The sequence below is a fragment of the Ambystoma mexicanum genome, chromosome 6q (genome assembly GCF_040938575.1).
Source record: "Ambystoma mexicanum isolate Mex_15411 chromosome 6q, UKY_AmexF1_1, whole genome shotgun sequence".
Classification (NCBI taxonomy): Eukaryota; Metazoa; Chordata; class Amphibia; order Caudata; family Ambystomatidae; genus Ambystoma; species Ambystoma mexicanum.
In genome coordinates, this window is record NC_090937.1 from 1657172114 (window position 1) to 1657190466 (window position 18353).

The following is an 18353-nucleotide window of genomic DNA, read 5'->3' on the forward strand; positions in this document are numbered from 1 at the left end:
TTTACATTGCTGGTCGAGGTTAAGTGCTTGAAGCCCCTGGTGTTCCAACAGGCTAGCTTAATTTCTGGCACAGTGTTCTTTTGGAGTGTCATCAAAGTTGAAGTGGCGGTCAGTTTCTTGGGCTGCTAGTTTGAGCGATGAGATGTCAAGGCTTTTGGGAGCCATGTCCAGAAGCTGGAAGAAACTGAGTTTCTATCCAGAACTGCTGCGGAATCTGCCTTCTCCAGTAGGATCGTTTCAGTGAGCTTCCTGTTGCTGTCTTGTCGTTCTTTATGGAAGCTGATTTTTCCTTCGGGATCCTCTGCTCTTGAATCACCGGTATCCGCATTAGATGAGGTAGAGGTTTGATGGAATCCACGTTGAGATTAAGTTGAAAAAGTCACTTTCGGAGAATGATGTCTCCTTGGTTGCGTCGGTCGGTGATCTGGATTTTGTCTGTACGGAGATGTGTCAGAGGTACAGTAAGATCTTGGATAGTTATTGTTCTCTGGTTTTGCTGTCAAGTTCTTGAGTGGGTTCCTTAGTTGCAGAATATTTTTCATTGGTGGTCTCAGTCTTTAGTGAGAGGTGGTAGCCCAGACTTAAGAAGTCTTTTTTCTGGTCGATCAGTTTGTCCTTGACTCTTCTTGAGGTAATATGAAGGTGGCAAACAGCTCTTCCGTGGTAGTGGCTTGGTTCGACTATCCGCAAGTCGTCAGAAGAGATTTGGGTTAGTTTAGGTATGACTTTGTCTCAATTTTCTTTAATTTGCTCTAGTTTGAGAATCCATTTCTCCGCCGGTTTGTCAGACTTTGTAGGCGTTTGGTATTGGTTTTTCTTAGATCCGAAGGTCTTTGCTACATAATGTTTATTATCTATGGGGCTGTCCTCTCGTTGGCGATTCCGAGGTGAAGTTGGTTGACAATGACGGGAGGTAACATGGGCATCTGAGAACTTTTGAGAGGTTGTTGAAAATCGATCACGCCGTTCCAGGTGTGATTTATAAGTGATTTGACCTACCCTGTCACTCTGAGGTGTGGCAAGGTCGCTAGTTTTCTTCATTGGGGCTGCCTTTGCCCTGACTGAAGTTAACAATAAGATCTTCTTCCGACACTCTTCTAAGGTCATAAATGGCGGCTGATCTTGTCTGTCCTCAGAGTTGCTGGTGCTTGGGGAGGTTTTTTCGTGTAGGTTTGGAGCATTTGACTTACCTAGAGATGAGAAGAGGTAGTCGGATCAAGATGTTGCAAAAGGTTCATCAAGTCTGTGTTAGATAAAAAGGCCTCTATGGATTTTGGTGAGATGTTGTTTGTTGGGTTCAAAGATGAATGGGAACAGTTCAGGAGGTCAGAGTCCTGTTGAGGAAGGTGGGTTTGAGGGATGTGGTGAGTTAGGGATTCAAGGGCACTGTTGCCTACTGGGGCCATTGTTTTTATGGAGGAAGCTTTTATACCAGGTGTTTCCTGTAAAGGCAGAGGGTTGGTATGCTTTGGTTTCGTAGAAAAAATTGAATAGGGTTGGTCTATTGAATCTGATGCTACCTTGTTTAGGTTTTCATCTTCATCGATCACCAAAACGATGTTGGAGGCTGATCCTTTTGTAGTTCGTGAAGGCAGGACTGGCGCTTTTTTATGAGTTAGATTAACTTTTACGCAAGGTGTTTGATTTTGTGAGTTTCCTGAGGTCAGGTCAATGGGAGGCGCTGGAATGGGTGGCAAAGTAGCGGTGCCATTTAAAAAAATGTGTTTCTCCAAGCAGCTCAAAGTTGATTCTATTTGTTGGAGACGCTTGTCTATGCCCGACATGGAAGGGGCTGTTGATATGGCCTTCTAGAAAGATGAGCTTAGTGTGGATCATCGCCTGAAGAACAGTATGGTCTTTTAAAGTGTCCTACAGTGATTCATATAGTTTAGTGAAGGGGACCAAGGCAATGGATAATGCCGACATGTATGAAAATAGGTCTGGCTTCTTTGATGGAGGATCTTTGGTGGCTGAGGCGGGCTTGCGGTTTGGACCTTGTAAAGGAGTAGAGTGGATGAAAGAGGTTGGTCTGTCAAAGCATGCTTCAAAGTCTTGATGGGATCTCCTATTTTCTCTGGAGTCCGTAATGAGAGGAATTTGAGGGTCAAACAGTTGCGGCTTAGATGGTTTATCCAGCTCATTAGGGTGTGAGGTCGACTTTTCAGTCGCGGTAGGGGGAATGGGATTTGATTTGGCTTGCAGGTCAGGGGAAAAAGGGGACGAGGAAGGCAAGGAAATGTCATCCTCTATTTGGTGCTGTCGTGGGTCGTGAGCCGGAGCAGCCAGCTCCACGACAGGATACTCATTAGGTATTTTGGGTGAAGAAGGGACTCATGGAGGTGAAGGGAGAGGTGGAGTTTGCAAAGCGGTCGGGGTACAGCCAAACACAAAGTCAGTAGGTATCGTGTGAGCAGTTACTTGGCCAAACGTGAGTTGAATTTTCAGGTCTTTTTCGATCAAAGATTCCTTTTCTGTGGGTGGGCGTTCGAAGTTGAAGGCTGCTGGTCTAAGAGTTGGACCCACGTCAGTTCTTCTTAATTTACTTGAGGATTGTAGGTCGAGAACTGCATCAAGTAGTTCGGCGTCCGTAAGCTCTATCGATGGGCCAGTGCATTTGATAGTTTGGTACTTCTTTTTGAAAAAATTCACCAAAGTACTCAATGGAGAAAGTGCACATTCCGAGTTCATTTTGGTTAGTTTATTTTTATTTGAAGTTGGATTTGATTTAGAAGGTTTGCTTTGGACTTAGCGTGGGATTGTCGTGCTTTGTTTGCCTATTTTTTTTCTTTTTCCGTGGAGTTGATCCAAAGGTGGCCGGGGCCGTTTCCTTGTGTTTGGCCATTTGTTTGACAGTGCTTCAGGCTGCTGAGAGCCCAGGAAGCGTGTTTTGGGTGACTCAAGGGAGCCGGAAGATCTCAGCTCTGATGACGCCTCTCGGCGTATGTTGCAGTCCTTCGTCAGGTCTAACTCGAGCTGACGCTTGTCTCCGAGGGCCCTCGCCTGGTGTGGAGCCAGCGTTTCAAGGTCCGCAGAGACGGAGTGCACCTGCGCTGAGATGACTCGAGGGTCCGCGACGGACTGACTGACAGGAACGGTAGGGGGCCCGCCCTGTGTTCCGCACTGCAGACTCTCTCGCCCCACGCCAGAGTCCCGAGCCATCTCCGTGGCTGTGGGGGCGGGGGCACACAAAATCTCTGGAGCTCCTTGGCGCGGCAGCGCCTCTTCAGCAATGCTATCACCGCTCGGTGGCCCGCACTCGACCCCACAGGCATCGATGCTCACCCCCCCGAGTGCAGACTCAACCCCCCCTCCGGGGAAAGATGGTAAGTGAGCAGGCGGGGGCTCGATGGGCTGGGCGGTATAGGTCGCTGTCGGCATATTTTTAGGGTGTTGCCATGAAGGATGATTAGAAAGAGAAGGGAGGTTGGTTTGTTCAGCAAATGTTTGTGGAGTGACATTTGTTGATAAGTTAGAGTCTTCTCCCAGTTGAAGTATTGGTAGCTTGAGCACTTTTTTGCCAACTTTTTTCCCCAAAGTTTTTAACGATTTTGCTCTATTCACCAGCGTCTTTGTAGAGTCAGAGAATTCTATCAGCAAGGATTTATCTAAGTGGTGGCAGTGACGCCAGCTTAGCAGGCGCCCATTTTCTTCTTCCCGCGGGGCCATGGAGGATGCAGTCAGTCCAGTCACGACAGCCATGACTGCAGGACTGCCACTCTCCGCCACTCCGCGTCCACGGTCTGGGAAGGTAGATGTAGGTGGTTCAGTAGCTCCTCCTTCAGGAAATGGATAGGCAGGGTAAACAGACTCAGCAGGTAGGGATCACTGCAGTACTGCCACTCTCCGCCAATCCGAGATTATTGCATTTTGTGTTGCCACAACATTGGTGGCTGTGTAATTGGTTGATTTCCCTTTTTCATTAAATAATAAATGAATAAATATCTTATTAATACACACTGGTCTAGTTCCTAGTCCATTGTGAAACAGGGTGTTTGTGGAGTTTGGATACGAGACGGGCTGGAGGCCTACTCAGAAAGAATCCGTAGCATACTAAAATTAAAAATCCTTTTATTGTACGCCACAATCACTGTAGGGAAAGGAGTTCCCTGGCTGGCGTGTGCCTTGTAATAAACTGTGACACCTAGGTTCACACACATTGGCTAAGCATTAAGCACTGATTTTAAGCCACTCTGCAATGTGACCATATACACTGCAAGCTTTACTTGGTACAAATATTTACATTTTGGATTTCAAGGCCTACAATAATACCCTCTTATACAGTGAGTGGAAGGAGGGGGCACTTGAGTACCCCCCCTCCCTTATTCCTATGCTTCCTTGGTAGGCCCGACCATGGCTGCTTTGGGACCAGGGCCCCGCCCCCAGGACACTCGTGCGGGAACACCTTTAGGAACCGTGAATCCTTCGTACAGGAATATCGCTGGGTCTGCGATACCCTTGGGCACACCCTAGTATAGCAAAATCAGGGGTGAATAAGGCTCCATTTTGTAAATCGCTGACTCCATTTTGCAATGGAAAATGGCTATTAAGGTTTCACTCCAGCCTGCAGCCCTCCCCGTCAAGCGCACAGCGAGTGAGATCCTCCCTCTGCCGTCAACACAACTGCCTGGTTTCCATGAGAAGGCTGGCTGCGAGAACGCAACAAAATCCACACTGTATCATTTGCCTTCCGACTCCCTCCACTGACTCAGATACAACCCAGAGCAAGGGCCAGATCAAAAGCTATCTGTCTCTGTAAACCTGCCCCACACCCCACAGACCCTGGCCATAAAAACATAATCCCTGTGCACTCAACAGTTGGAAAAGACCCTTAAACCCGTGAGCCTTCTTCTCTCTTAACCCAGATAAAAGCAAGCACGTACAAACCTGATGGTGGAATGAAGAGGCCTATGAGCAAACTATGTAAAGACAATGTAAATACATGTACGTGTGTAACTGGAAGCTCTTATGCTAACCTGTTATGTGAAAGCACAAGAGTATGTCAACCTATGATTCTGAAATGCTCGTAACAAATAGTTGCAACATTACAATTTTTAACCAAATATAAATCTGTACGTACTAGCACACACTACCTCATTTTTGACAAGGATGAATGTAAATGCATGTATAATGTCGTATAAGTATAAGACAAGAGCAGGTAAGGAGGACAGGAGGGGTTGTGATGGAGGCTGGTTGAGGTGGGGGACAGATGTGAAAGGGACCTTAGTGCAAGATAGGCCCAGTTCAAAACAGAGGAGCTTCAGGAGAGACTTTGCAAGCCCAGCGCCTCAATTCAGGATAGAGATGCCAACTAACCAATTCTACTAACAATTTCCACCTCTCCACACACCTCTCAAACTCCAAACCAAACACAACCACAAACCTACAGCACAACAAACCGCACAAACTTCACTACACTGCAACAACAAAACAAAAAAAAACACACATAGACCTCCACAACAGTACACGACGACTACCGGCTCCAAACACCCCAGGCCCAGCCAACGGACCCACCGGGCTGTGACCATCAACAGCACATCACTGCTCTCTTGCACTTTTCCAGCTTCCTCCCACTAACTGATCCTCCCTTCCTCTTTCAGAGCCGCCAGTGCGCCAGGGGATCACTCCGGTGGTGATAGTGCCCGGTACAAATGTCCTTTAACATTAACATTAACATTAACAAGTATAATGCAGAAGTTAATCGCTCCTAGCTGGCACTCCCATAGGCCCTTAGCTGCGACCTGCACGTCTATGAATAAGTGACTCTCGAGTTAAAGCTGTTTCAAATACATAGTTATTCATCAACAAATTCTCTGTCTCTCTTTTGTAGTAAAAATGTCTAGTTACATGAAGATAAAAGCATGTTTAGAACCTATGTGACTCAAGTGCAAAACAGCCAACCACGTGCTAAAAAGCTGTATGTTATTTGTATTCTGAAAGGCGTTGAGCCATTGTATAGTATCGGACCAGACAGCAAACGGGGCCTCAATTCTCCCCAGTTCATCTTGGTGTCAACAGAGAGTTAGTGATGTTTGGACATTCGAGCACTGAACCCCCACAATGAAGTGCATGCTTACCATGATATGTATCTTTTTTGACCCAGTCATCTTAGCCATCTATTCTGAATTCCCCTTGTTGATGCTAAATGGACACCTCTGACCATACACTGACCCCTGACCTCCACCCTTTGGCTAGTATATTCCGAATACGTTTGGACAGGGGAGTAATACCTTTGATGAGGATGGTTAATTCATGACTGGCAATAAATAAGCCTGCCTCAGAACCCTGTTTTCACAAGTGTTAAGACACAGGCCTTGTCACCAGATGAACAGGTCAGAGTTGTGATTGGATGAGAATGTGTGGCCACAAGGGCACAATCTTGCTAAGATAGGATGTCAAGAGACTACACAAAGAAGCAACATGAAATGCTATGCTGATGAGCCCAGCTGAACGTTTGACCCCAAGCACCATGTCATCTCATCACGTGCCCGTGGACCAAGCCTGTCCAAGCCTGCGTGACAACAGAAGCCTGCCAGTGGAGCTGGAGCCCACATCGTGCTGCAGGAGCAGCACCACCGAAACCCTGCCTTAAATAGCAGGTAAGGCCAAGGGACCCCACCATCCACCTGCCCATTTTTGCGGGCATCATCTGCGCACCGAGCGCATCTGAATCAGAATTGGAAAATGCCTGCATGCGTAGTGTAGCAGCTACGCCAAGCAACATGAGTTGGAAAAGAAGTTGCTACCAAAGAAAAAAGCCTCCGGCCCTAAACGCCGCCATTAGGAACCACACGGGCTCTATCTTTCAAAGATGGCCACCGCCATCACTTCTCCTTAAACAAATGCCTCTTCTGCCTGCCAGCAGCCTGCCCCAAACAGCTGATTGGCTGTATTGCGGCACAAGAAGTCAATCACAAATCGCCGGAAGGCAAAGCCGGCCCCAAAGCAAAGGCACGAAAACTAAGGCATACTAACTGTCCAAGTTTGTCCTGAGCCGTCCGGACACGCTGCCTGTACAGCCCTCACTACGTGAGTACCGAGCCTCTCAGAGTAACACTGCTATTCTTAACATTTTACATTGACACCTTGGCTGTCCCTAATTTTACCTCTCATACCCTGAGACTGCACTGCTTATGACGCACCTAACGCCCTAGCCTGATAGAATTCACGTGGTTGTTAATGCTTGCAAACTGCTTGTCATGCCATGTTAACATAACCATGTCTATGAACCAACGACCTGCATGCACTGTGGAAGTGTATACAGACAAATAATGGCCGTGCCATTTGCCTTACCAGTATATTTATGCATAATTGTCTACATTATCACTGTGGCCTGCACCATGATACTCAAACTAAGTGTACCATAAGTGACGTATCTCCCACGTCCAACATTGTACCTAGCCATCTGATTACTGCACTACCCAGCCATATTGTGTTTTTCGAATTTAAGTGAACCCCCACTGCTGAATTCCTCCCATCTGCATATTGTATTGCCAGCCCACACTGTGATTCTCGAATTAAGGTGAACCCCCACTGCTGAACTCTATCCCCCTGCCACCTGTATTATGATTCTGATTCTCGAATCTAGGTGAACCCCCACTGCTGAACTCTATCCCCCTGCTACCTGTATTATGATTGTGATTCTCGAATCTAGGTGAACCCCCACTGCTGAACTCTATCCCCCTGCCACCTGTATTATGATTGTGATTCTCAAATCTAGGTGAACCCTCACTGCTGAACTCTATCCCCTGCCACCTGTATTATGATTGTGATTCTCGAATCTAGGTGAACCCCCACTGCTGAACTCTATCCCCCTGCCACCTGTATTATGATTGTGATTCTCGAATCTAGGTGAACCCCCACTGTTGAATTCTATCCCCCTGCCACCTGTATTATGATTGTGATTCTCGAATCTAGGTGAACCCCCACTGTTGAATTCTATCCACCTGCCACCTGTATTATGATTGTGATTCTCGAATCTAGGTGAACCCCCACTGCTGAACTCTATCCCCCTGCCACCTGTATTATGATTGTGATTCTCGAATCTAGGTGAACCCCCACTGCTGAACTCTATCCCCCTGCCACCTGTATTATGATTGTGATTCTCGAATCTAGGTGAACCCCCACTGCTGAACTCTATCCACCTGCACATTGTATTGCTAGCTTAGACTGTGATTCTCTAAATTAGGTGAATTCCCCTCTGCTGAAATTGCACTTACCCATCTGTACACTGCACTCTTAGCTTCCACTGAGATAGTTCTACCCTGGTGAACCCCCACTGCCCAAACCCCTTCCAGTCTTCAGTATATAACAGCCCTTTAGTGACACCTAATGCTAATTGCGACCACTGACAACGCTAGCTAAGTACTTACTGCCCACAACTACCCTACCTAACATGAGAAAAAAAAACACCCAGACTCTCATAATCACGATTGGTCTCTTCACAATCATGGACTCCGCTACCTATAGCACAACCCCACCCATAGACAGAAACTCGAGACTTAGGTCAAGATTACCTTGCATCTATGAACCCAAAAGAAATAATACAAGTAACACCACTGGAACACTCGCCTCCCAGGACCACCTGGCCAAGCGAGCTCAGGAAACTAAAACAGACACCCCAAACTCTGTGCCTGCCCATTCATGCACTAAGGAGCACTCAAGTCAAATTAGACATACAACTAAACCTTCTCACAATCCCAATCCCAAGAGTACCTTGACGTTAACAGGGTCACTCATCAACGCCAGATCCATGGTAGCCCACTCAACTGAAATTGCGGACATCTTAAACAACGGCAGTGTGAACTTACTTGCCATTACAGAGACATGGCTACACGAGGCAGCAGGACCTTCCCTAATGATAGCCATACCTGACAGCCACCAGATCCTTAGAGTAGATAGACCTAACGCCAAAGGCGGCGGCCTAGCTATCATTTCCAAAACCACCTTGCCCATTAGGCTTGCTACCTCTCCACCGTGCTCATCCTGTGAAACACTCACAGCTAAACTGATGTTATCCAATAACCACACGCTGACCATCCACTTGATTTATAGGTCCCCAGGACCACTAGGAACCTTCGAAGATGACCTCACCAGTCTCATAGTGAATAACACTCAAAACCACTCCCAAACCCTGCTGATGGGCAACTTCAATACTGGCCTTAATGGCGCTGACAACAAACATGCCAACTCAATAGCAGCCCTTCTCAATGATCACGGGCTCACCCAAAAAGTACTCTCCCCTACCCACATCAAAGGTAGAACCCTCGACTGGGTTTTAGATCTCAACTGTAACATTGCCATCACCTGTATTGTCCCACAACTCTGGGCGGACCATTATCTAATAAACCTTACCGCCACACTTGATCTCCTCAGCCCTGAATCTATCAATATGATACCCCCCTACTTTACCAGACGTAAAAAAGATATTACTGCAGAAAAACTCATCCCTCTCCTCCTCCCGGCTATTAATGGCTTGGAAAATAACACCGACCCAAACACCTTAGTGGACACCTTCAACAAAGCTATGACAGCTTTCGTGAATAAGATATACATCCTCATTCAGGCATGGATGGCCACACATGGCCTCTGCCTGAATGACGATAAAACTGAAATACTCCTCCTTGGATCTGACTCCAACTTAATCCCCTAACTACGCATCCTTCAACATTGATAACAACATCATTAAGGTTATGCCTGTGGTAAAAACCCTAGGATTCTATCTAGACTCCTCCCTCACCCTTAAGAAGCAAGTCAGCTCCCTCGCTTCCACAACAGCCTATACTTGCAAATTAATCTGCGCGGCCAGACCATTCCTCTCCAGCGCCAGCTGCGTCATGTTGGGCAACGCTCTTATCATGTCCAGGCTAGATTATTGCAACGCTCTGTACTCAGGAGCTAACAAGTATTTCACGGACAAACAATCTAGCATCTGTTTACTTAGCGGAAAAAATCTCCAGAAGAACCACGAGAACCAGGAGAACCACGACCCAACCCACGAGATCTGCCAACTCATGCCCGAAATCCTCAGATTTAAACTGACCACGGCTGGAGGAACCAGCTTCCCAGTCAAAGCTGCGTAATCATGGAATACACTCCCAATTGACCTTAGACGCCCCCTACCCTATGTCAGATTTAGACACAACGCTCTCAACTGGCGCCGCACTAACAACGTATAACCTTCTCCTTCCCCTCCCTGCCGCTCTAGCCCCTGACACATCCATGACTACTACTGCACTTAGCACTATTACTGCAACTATTACACCGGACCTGCAGGCATTCCCCTACCCCAGTATAGGCAATATTTAACCGTGATCCATTATACATGTACCTTTGATCAGCTATATTTTGTACTATACACTGTATTGTATGCTGTACTCACATGTATGTACCTGCCTGAGACTGGCACTGTAACCAAGCTTTGAGAATTCTTGTATTGCTGCGCCCAGCTACCCAAGGGCTCGGAGCGCATTATCAAATCAATAAACAGAGAGCCATCACCGACCCTATAGAAGTAGTATTCAATCCCGACTTCTCTTATGCCCCCTAGGCCTTCCCACAGTGATGACAATTTGTGTCAATAAAATGGATGTGTAACATGTTTTCTGCAGAGCGCTCTCGGCGTGAGCAGAGTAGGTTCTGTTTGCCCTAATTTTAGATAAAGCTTTTAGTCGCACTCTTTAATCGCACTCTCACTTGGTCTTGGTCTTATTCCCTCCTGGGATGTACCTTTATTGACTCTGTTGGGTGCCTTGCCAGCAGTATTGGGGGTCTCTCACTTTCAACAGTTTACATGCAAAATACACAAATCGCTTAGTAAAGCAACACCACATGTAAATCGTTATAGCAACTTGATAGACAAATGAATATAATTGTAGCTATATTTTCCGCATCCTGAATGGAAACCTATAAGTCCCAGAATGCAAAGGCATGGAAGCCTAAGAAATCAATGTGAACCCACACTACTTTCAGCCCTTTAATTAACACAATAAATATTCATAAGATATTTCCATCTTCATATTTGACACATATGCTTGGGATAATGGGGTGGTATGATTGACTCACTACCTCTGTGTTGTGCACACCCTGATGTTAACGTGCTTGCAACCTTAAAGCATACATGCTCATTTGCACATGTGGATGTACATCATGCAACGTGATGGGCACACACCTGTAGCACCTGCAATGGCACCCATTCAATCATAATTAGAAGGTGACAGCCCCAGGATTGGGAGGTGCAAATAGGTTTTTGGTGGGACTATTTTATCTCTGTAACAAAGGGGGCTTTGCTGAATTTAAGAAGAGGAGGGGCTCTTGCAGTAAGGGTGGCTGTGCACATGTGCAGTTCCCAATGCACAGGCGCCATTAGGGAATTATATATATTGGAACAGAAGAAAGTGCAACAGTTTGTTTGTTTCAAAAATCAAGAACACAATTATGAAAATCAAATCTAAAATTGTACCATAAACAATGATCAAACTCTAAGAAAGGGAAACACATAAATATATAAGAATGAATTAGGAAACCAAAAAAGTACACAGTTGCCAGTGAAGGACAACTAAAGGCAGGGCCAAGCCTTAAGTCAAAGCAAAACAATTTCACAAAAGCCTTTATCTGAGTCTCAGATCTCTTTACGCCCAGGATGTAAAATAAAGTGTAGCTTTGAGTGGTGTTGGTGTAATATCGGGGCCCTGTAACCATGCAAGATTCTAGATTCTAGAGTTAACCAATGACTAGGGCGTGAGTAAACGGCTTATATGACTGAATCTGTGAGCGCACATCTCTTACTGCACTTGCCAACATGGGTCAAGGCACTGTGTAATGTAATCTAATATAATTGGTCTTGTATAGTGCCCTTCTGCCACTATTAGTGGCATCGCTGCACCTACTGTGGACCAAGAAGGTTCTGCTGGATGAGAGAGGATCTGCAGCAAAGGTTAGGCCAGAAACATATTTGAGTGAATCGATGGTAGGAGGGACTCTGTACACTCTGCAAGTTGTGTGGACTACTTTGTTGAGCTAAAATGGGCAGATATCACTTAAAGAGAGAAGAGGATCTGATGGGTATGGACTGAGGGATCTGTGTCTAGACTGACTTACATTTTAAGTTTGCGTGGGTGATCCAAACATCAATAACAGAGAGACCACGGCTTAAGCAGCGGACACTATCCTCTTCTGACACCTGTACTGTAAATATAATTCTGTAGCATTGGCATTGAGTGGACAGAAACACCAGAGTCAGTAACTAGGTCCTCCAGTGGCTAAATGTACGTTAGTTAGGTGGAAAATTGAGTCTGCAGGAGAGCCCAGAAGAAGTGTACCTGGAGGACACTTTACACTGTCGCACTGCTGGATGGAGGGAAGGTTTATAACCGTCTTGGCTGCGCGGAGCGTGGCGCAGCAATTAGGTGGCAAATGGAGTCTGTAGGAGAAGCCAGGAGAAGTGTACCCAGAGAACACGTTACACTATTGCACTGCAGGATGGAGGGAAGGTTTATAACTGCCTTGGCCGCACAGAGTGTGGCACAGATGTGAGGCAGTAAGTGGAGCCACTCTATGTCAGGGGAGGGCAATGCCTTTCAAGTAAGAGGGTTTTGCACTGCCGTAGCTGTATTTTTCAGCTATGCCTGGGTGTGGAGGTTGCCCAAAGCAGCGCAACACGGACCCTTTGGGGCAGGAGCCCCCAACTACCAGGGAAAGGGATGTTAATGGGAGCATTGGGAATGAAGACGTGTTGGCCTTAGTGAATGTGTCCATGTTGAAAGAGATCATGAATTGGGCGTATGTAGTGGTCCAGGATTTATCATTACATTAATTATCCTCCAGTCCGAGGATATTTACGGACAGCACTTACACCCTCCTCAATTGATTCTTCTGTCCTGTCGTTTTCGCCCCAGGTATCTACATCTATGAATCCCCCAGCCTTATAAAGAGACATCTTGAGCCTGGCCCCGCTTCTAGCTCTGCTTTGAATTTGGTATTAACTTGTGTAATGGAAATGTATGACAATATCAGGAATGTAAGACAGCGTTCGGCCATTTTAATGGTTCCATGTGTTAATATCCCCTGCAAAAATATTGCGATACAAAAATATCGCCATATTTTTGCTGCAATATTGACCCATGGACTGTGCGGGGGACACCCCTGAAACTCCTGCATTATTTTAAAATGTGCGGGGGACCCCCCGCAACTCCCGCTCCCACAAATTACCCCACAAAAATATCGCCTATGGCGAGACAAAAGTCCATATGTACGGCAATATTTCTGGTGGGGTTATTTTGTAGGGATACCATTTTAACTCCTATCTGTTTGCAACTTGATAAGGGGAATATGAGTGAATTGTTTGCCATCATAAAGACCACCCAGAATGAAGCTGTCGTTCGGCCGGAAGCTCTTGAAGACATTCCTAGCCCAGTGGCTATGGAGCAACTCTCTCTCTATTGACTGAGGAGATGAATAACAAAAAACTTCCCCCAGGAAGCCTATGGAAATAATGGACAGTGAACAGGCAAAGGGGGAAGCCTGGCAAAAGAATAAAAAGTTGATGAATGGGAAAAGAAAATAAAAAAACGAAGGAAGCTTGAATCAATCAGAGGTCTTCCAGAAAATTCTTGCACTCCTTACGTTTGCCCGAAGTAGAGACTGACCCAGTGAATAGTCAGCCAATGAAGCAAATGAAAACTCCAGACTGAGCAGGGCCTAGACTCGCCAAGGAAATAACAAGCTCAGCTTCGATTCAAACGTCACCACTTCTGGGTGTAGAATCGGTGGCAAGGAATTTAGGCTACTTCAAGGCACATTGAGGATGAGATCCAGATTAGGGTGTGTACGAAGCAGATGGGCACGCAAATGATAAGTTCTGGGGAGGGTGAATGGGATGTAAGTTACTGCCCGCCATCGCCTCCGAGGTTCATGCATAAAGGAATCCAAAGTGACTCGATAAGGAAACTGGAGGGGCGGCCTGGGGCACAAAGGATTCCAGAGTGATTTGCCAAAGACCGTACATGGGGTTTGGGGGAGAAAAGGAGAGAGGACTTCTACATTTCCTTTGAAGGAGCTCCCATTGATAGACGTTCCTCGAGAGAAATCATTGAATTTGTATTTTCCGATTGTCAGAGACTGGTGTTAAACAGGTCCTATATTTGAGCTATTGTCTTCAATAAACCCAATCTTAGGCTAGTTACCCCTACTGAAACTGATCAAGTCTATTTTTTTGATGAGTTTCAGTTCGACCCAATTGCCATATTCCCTCTAGAGTTATTTGTGACCTAATCTTTGAGGAGGTAAAGAATTTTAGAGTGATGGGGTATGGTTTAATGAATGTATATGAATGGGAATTGCAACAAATAAATAAGTGGCCAACCGTAACAGATTATGTTAACCTGTATCCCTCCCCCATGATCTGCAGGTAAGGTGTCATTTTATTAGCATGGACCATCACACACATAAGGTCTTAAATTACGGTAAACAGCTAAACAGAGATCAGAAGGATTGGTCATGGTTGCCAGCAGTTTTAGCTAAGAATCCGCGCCAGCTACGTGGCACCTCCCAACGCCTTGAATCAAGGTGAATGCCTAGAGGTTCCTTCTTGGACTAGTAGAAGGAGTGGACAGTTGTTCAATAATCAGCATTTGTGTGATTCTCTAAGACAGTGGGAATTAATTATAGCGATGCTATAGTACTAGTTAGCAATTGGCCTCCCAGGGATTACTTGGTCACCCATCGGGTGGGCTCTTGATAGCAGTAAAGAATATCTTGGGTTGGAGTCTCAAATAGACATATGGGTTGTTGACATATTGGTTTCTGATAAATGAAGAGTCCAGTATTTGGAATGTACTTATAGCAAACATCTATTGGAATCCGGAAAGAATTTTAATTGTACCTTTTTTTTTAATCAAGTATCTTTGATTTGAGATGAGTGGCATATGAACGTGCGGGAAGGGTGTATACTTCTGGTAGGTGATTTTAACTCCAATTTAGATTTGGATGGTGATATTGATAACATAGGAGATGAGCTGCCTCCTCAAATGACGCAAGTAGGGAGTGGATAGAGTTTATTGAAAAATGGGATTTGGTGTGTCCTAATGGTAATATGGCCAGAAATCTAGAAGGCCGTGACTCTTGTTCTAATGGAATTGCATCCTCAAAAATCCATTATGGACCTGTTAATAAGGACCTGTTCCTTCTCTGTGAAAATGTTTTAATTTCCACAATGGATCCAAGAGACCATAGTGTGCTGAGGACACAATCACTTTACACATTCTCAATCCGGTAGGCGAGGGCCATCTGCTGGTTCCGTCAACTAGGCACGTAATCGTCTTAAGTGGTTCATCGCTGAATGATGTAATTGGTAGGGCAATTAGCTGTTCCAATGAGAAGGTGGATGTGAACCTAACCTCCCCAATTACCTTCACATCCATAGACTTAGAGGCACAAACAAAAATGAAAAATGCTTTCAGAGGAGATTTAAGAAGGATCAAAAAGCTCCCAATGACCCATAATAATTAAAAAAAAAATCGTATTAACCAATAAAAGCCTATAAAGATTGGTTGAAACAGTACACACAGCAGAGGCAGAGGCAATGATGAACATTTTGCTTAATAAGTAGGATGGCCAATTCTGGTCACCGATGCATAAACTGGAATGCCAACAGGTAGAGCTTCAGTCTAATCCGATTGCAGAAGAGGAGTGGGTCACCCATTTCACAAATTTGTATATGGAAAGAGGGATGGAGGGGAGTCTGCTGGGTACGGTGAGAAATGTTAGGCTTCGACCTGGACGACTTGTGGTGGGTGAATAAAAATGTAAGTCACTTGCACGCTATGAGCCTTACTGGCCTGTCAAACATAATCTTAAAACTGGAACTGGAAATACGGGTGGCCGTCTTCTTCTCCCTTTTGGTAATACCATTAATAGTGGGAAATCTCCGTCTTCCTGCTGCCTGTCCTATGTAGCCCCTACCTTTAAAAAAGGCTAATAAGAAAGACCCCTTGAATTAAAGGCACACTACACTCTTAGATGCAGACAGCAACATTTTTGGTTCCTTGATTCTTAGGGTACTGGAACATTGATTTGGCTCTGCAATCAGGACATATAGGCAAGTTTCTATCTGGTTTTAAGGAAAATTCTTAATACCCTAATATTGAACTTTTTCCAGATAGGGCACCGGATATTTTCCTTTTTTTTGTTGACTTCTCATCAGCCTTTGATGTAGTCAAGAGGCATAGGCTGTGGGCCAAATTGGAAAGGTGGGGTCCGACGGGCGGCTTACTTAGTATTCTGATACATCTGCACTCAAAAACCAGGCTAAGAGTTAAGGTTAGACCAGGAGTAATATATTTCAAAAGAAATTCATAGCTCATCCTGGCGCTGTGCCTGCTTGATTTTTTAATTTCAGATATTGGAGACAGCCCAGGGAATTGGTCACTGGGGTCGCTCTGATTGGCAGAGCAGTGTCTGGGGTGGCTCGCCTACACGGGTGATGTTCTCTTATTAGATTATACGCGGCTGGGTATACAGACACTCTTGACGGTTCTAGAATCTTACGCAAAATCCAACTATCTTAACATTAATGAAAGTAAAACAGAAATCTTGAGTTTAGGTTTTTGTAAAAATTTGATAAAATTGAATTGGCACTTATGCAATTTGAAGTTGGAGATAGTAGAACATTTGGTTTATATGGGCATTACTATTTTTATGTCCCACACAATGGTATTAACAGCTTTTTTGAGAGGGAAGACTGTCACCATGATTCCTAAATTGAAGAAGATCCATAATAAATCAGGATATTTCAGCCAAATCAATAGTCAAATATTATACGGGAAATGTTATCCCTAAACTTGTATATGGGATTGAAACTCTATTCTGGTTGGACTGGAATGAAGTTGAGGCTTTAGAAGCTGTTGTATGGAGATGTTACAAATGCTGAATTGTGCGCTGAGAGGAGTGATTGGAGCTAGACTTGATTTAATTGAAAGCAGGACTAGCATGGAGGGCTCTCCTCCTCTTTAGGGGTGTTATAGATCCTTCGAAGGATTCCTTGTTTGTAGATCTAAGTACTCTCTATGTTTGCAAGAATGACACATTTTCTAGCACCTGGCCTGTGAAATGCGATGATGTGTTAAGGTCTATTGAGTGCAATGAGGAGGCACTAGATCTGCGCCCTGAAATACAACTGTGTGATGCTGATTGGGTCGGCACTCGGGAGTCATTTGGGAAATATAGCATATTCCAGAACCTGTTACTAGAACATAGAAAATGGGGTTCTTTGCCCTTTGCCCCTGCATTTAAAATGTTCCCCAAATATGAATTGGCGCCAGGATGTTCAGTGTTTGAGAATTAACTTAATCTTAACTCGAGAAAGATTAAACATAAGGGACACTGAGACTTACACCACAGCGGAATGTCGATTCTGCAAGCTCCCTGAATCCTCAGAAAAGCATAGACATGTTTTAGGCCATTGGACTCCCTTGGGGAGTGTGAAGGATTTCTTCTACGAAAGTGACTGCACAATGAGGAAGTACATTGGTGCAGGATTTTCTTGGGCTTCTCTACCCCAATGATACTGACCAAGTTGAGATATATTTATTTCTTTGATGGCATCTGGCCCTGACTGAGGACCATCATTGGATGATCGTTCAGAGGTACGGAGACTAATGTAATCCTCATGAAGGGATGAAAGGTTTGATAAATGTAACTATCTCAAGGTATTATTGTGTGCAGTACTCTTTGAAATGCTTGCCAAGTCTGCGTTTTAATGTATTCATCGTAATCTGTGGGTTTTAATGTTGATATGATGAGGGATTTTAGTCAGAGGTTCAATATTAATGAGGTGTACGATGCTGAATGAGTTACTGAGATATATATTTTTTTTAATATGAGACTCGCAAAAAGTACCCGTTCTCCGAATGGGTTCTGTGGACAGACATGCCAACACTCTCATCAATTGTTGAAAATCAATGATTCTGTAGGTTGCTGTTCCGATTCTCTTATTGCTTGATGTGCTTTGGACTCAGGAGTAAACTGCATTGAGAATGGGCGCAAGTGGTTGACTGACATAACCCGCAGCAGACGTTGGGGGGAGGCAAAGGTTGGTGTGCTGCTGTATGCTGGGACCTTCTGTGCTCTCTCCCCACCGGTTGCCTCACACTGGGGTGATGCCGCTGTTTTTTTTGTTGCAGTGTGCATCAGTGCAAATGTCCCAGCAACCGTGCATTCTAGGGTAGAGGACCGGTCCTTTTACGAACACATTGATGTTTCACCGATTTCAGGCAACCGTCTCATGTGTGCAGGTGCTGAAATCCAGGGAAAAAGGGTGGGGTGTCCACATGTCATGTAGCCAGTAATGACCAGAGGGT

The 18353-nt window shown here is 45.2% G+C and overlaps 1 long non-coding RNA gene across 1 annotated transcript in view; it reads left to right on the plus strand.

Moving 5' to 3' along the window:
* Window positions 1-2949: 2949 nt before the first annotated feature.
* Window positions 2950-18353, plus strand: part of LOC138516995 (uncharacterized) — a 132159-nt gene continuing 116755 nt past the window's right edge. The window contains exon 1 of the long non-coding RNA XR_011282339.1: window positions 2950-3323. This is a non-coding gene — a long non-coding RNA (uncharacterized lncRNA). The remainder of the gene's footprint in view (window positions 3324-18353) is intronic.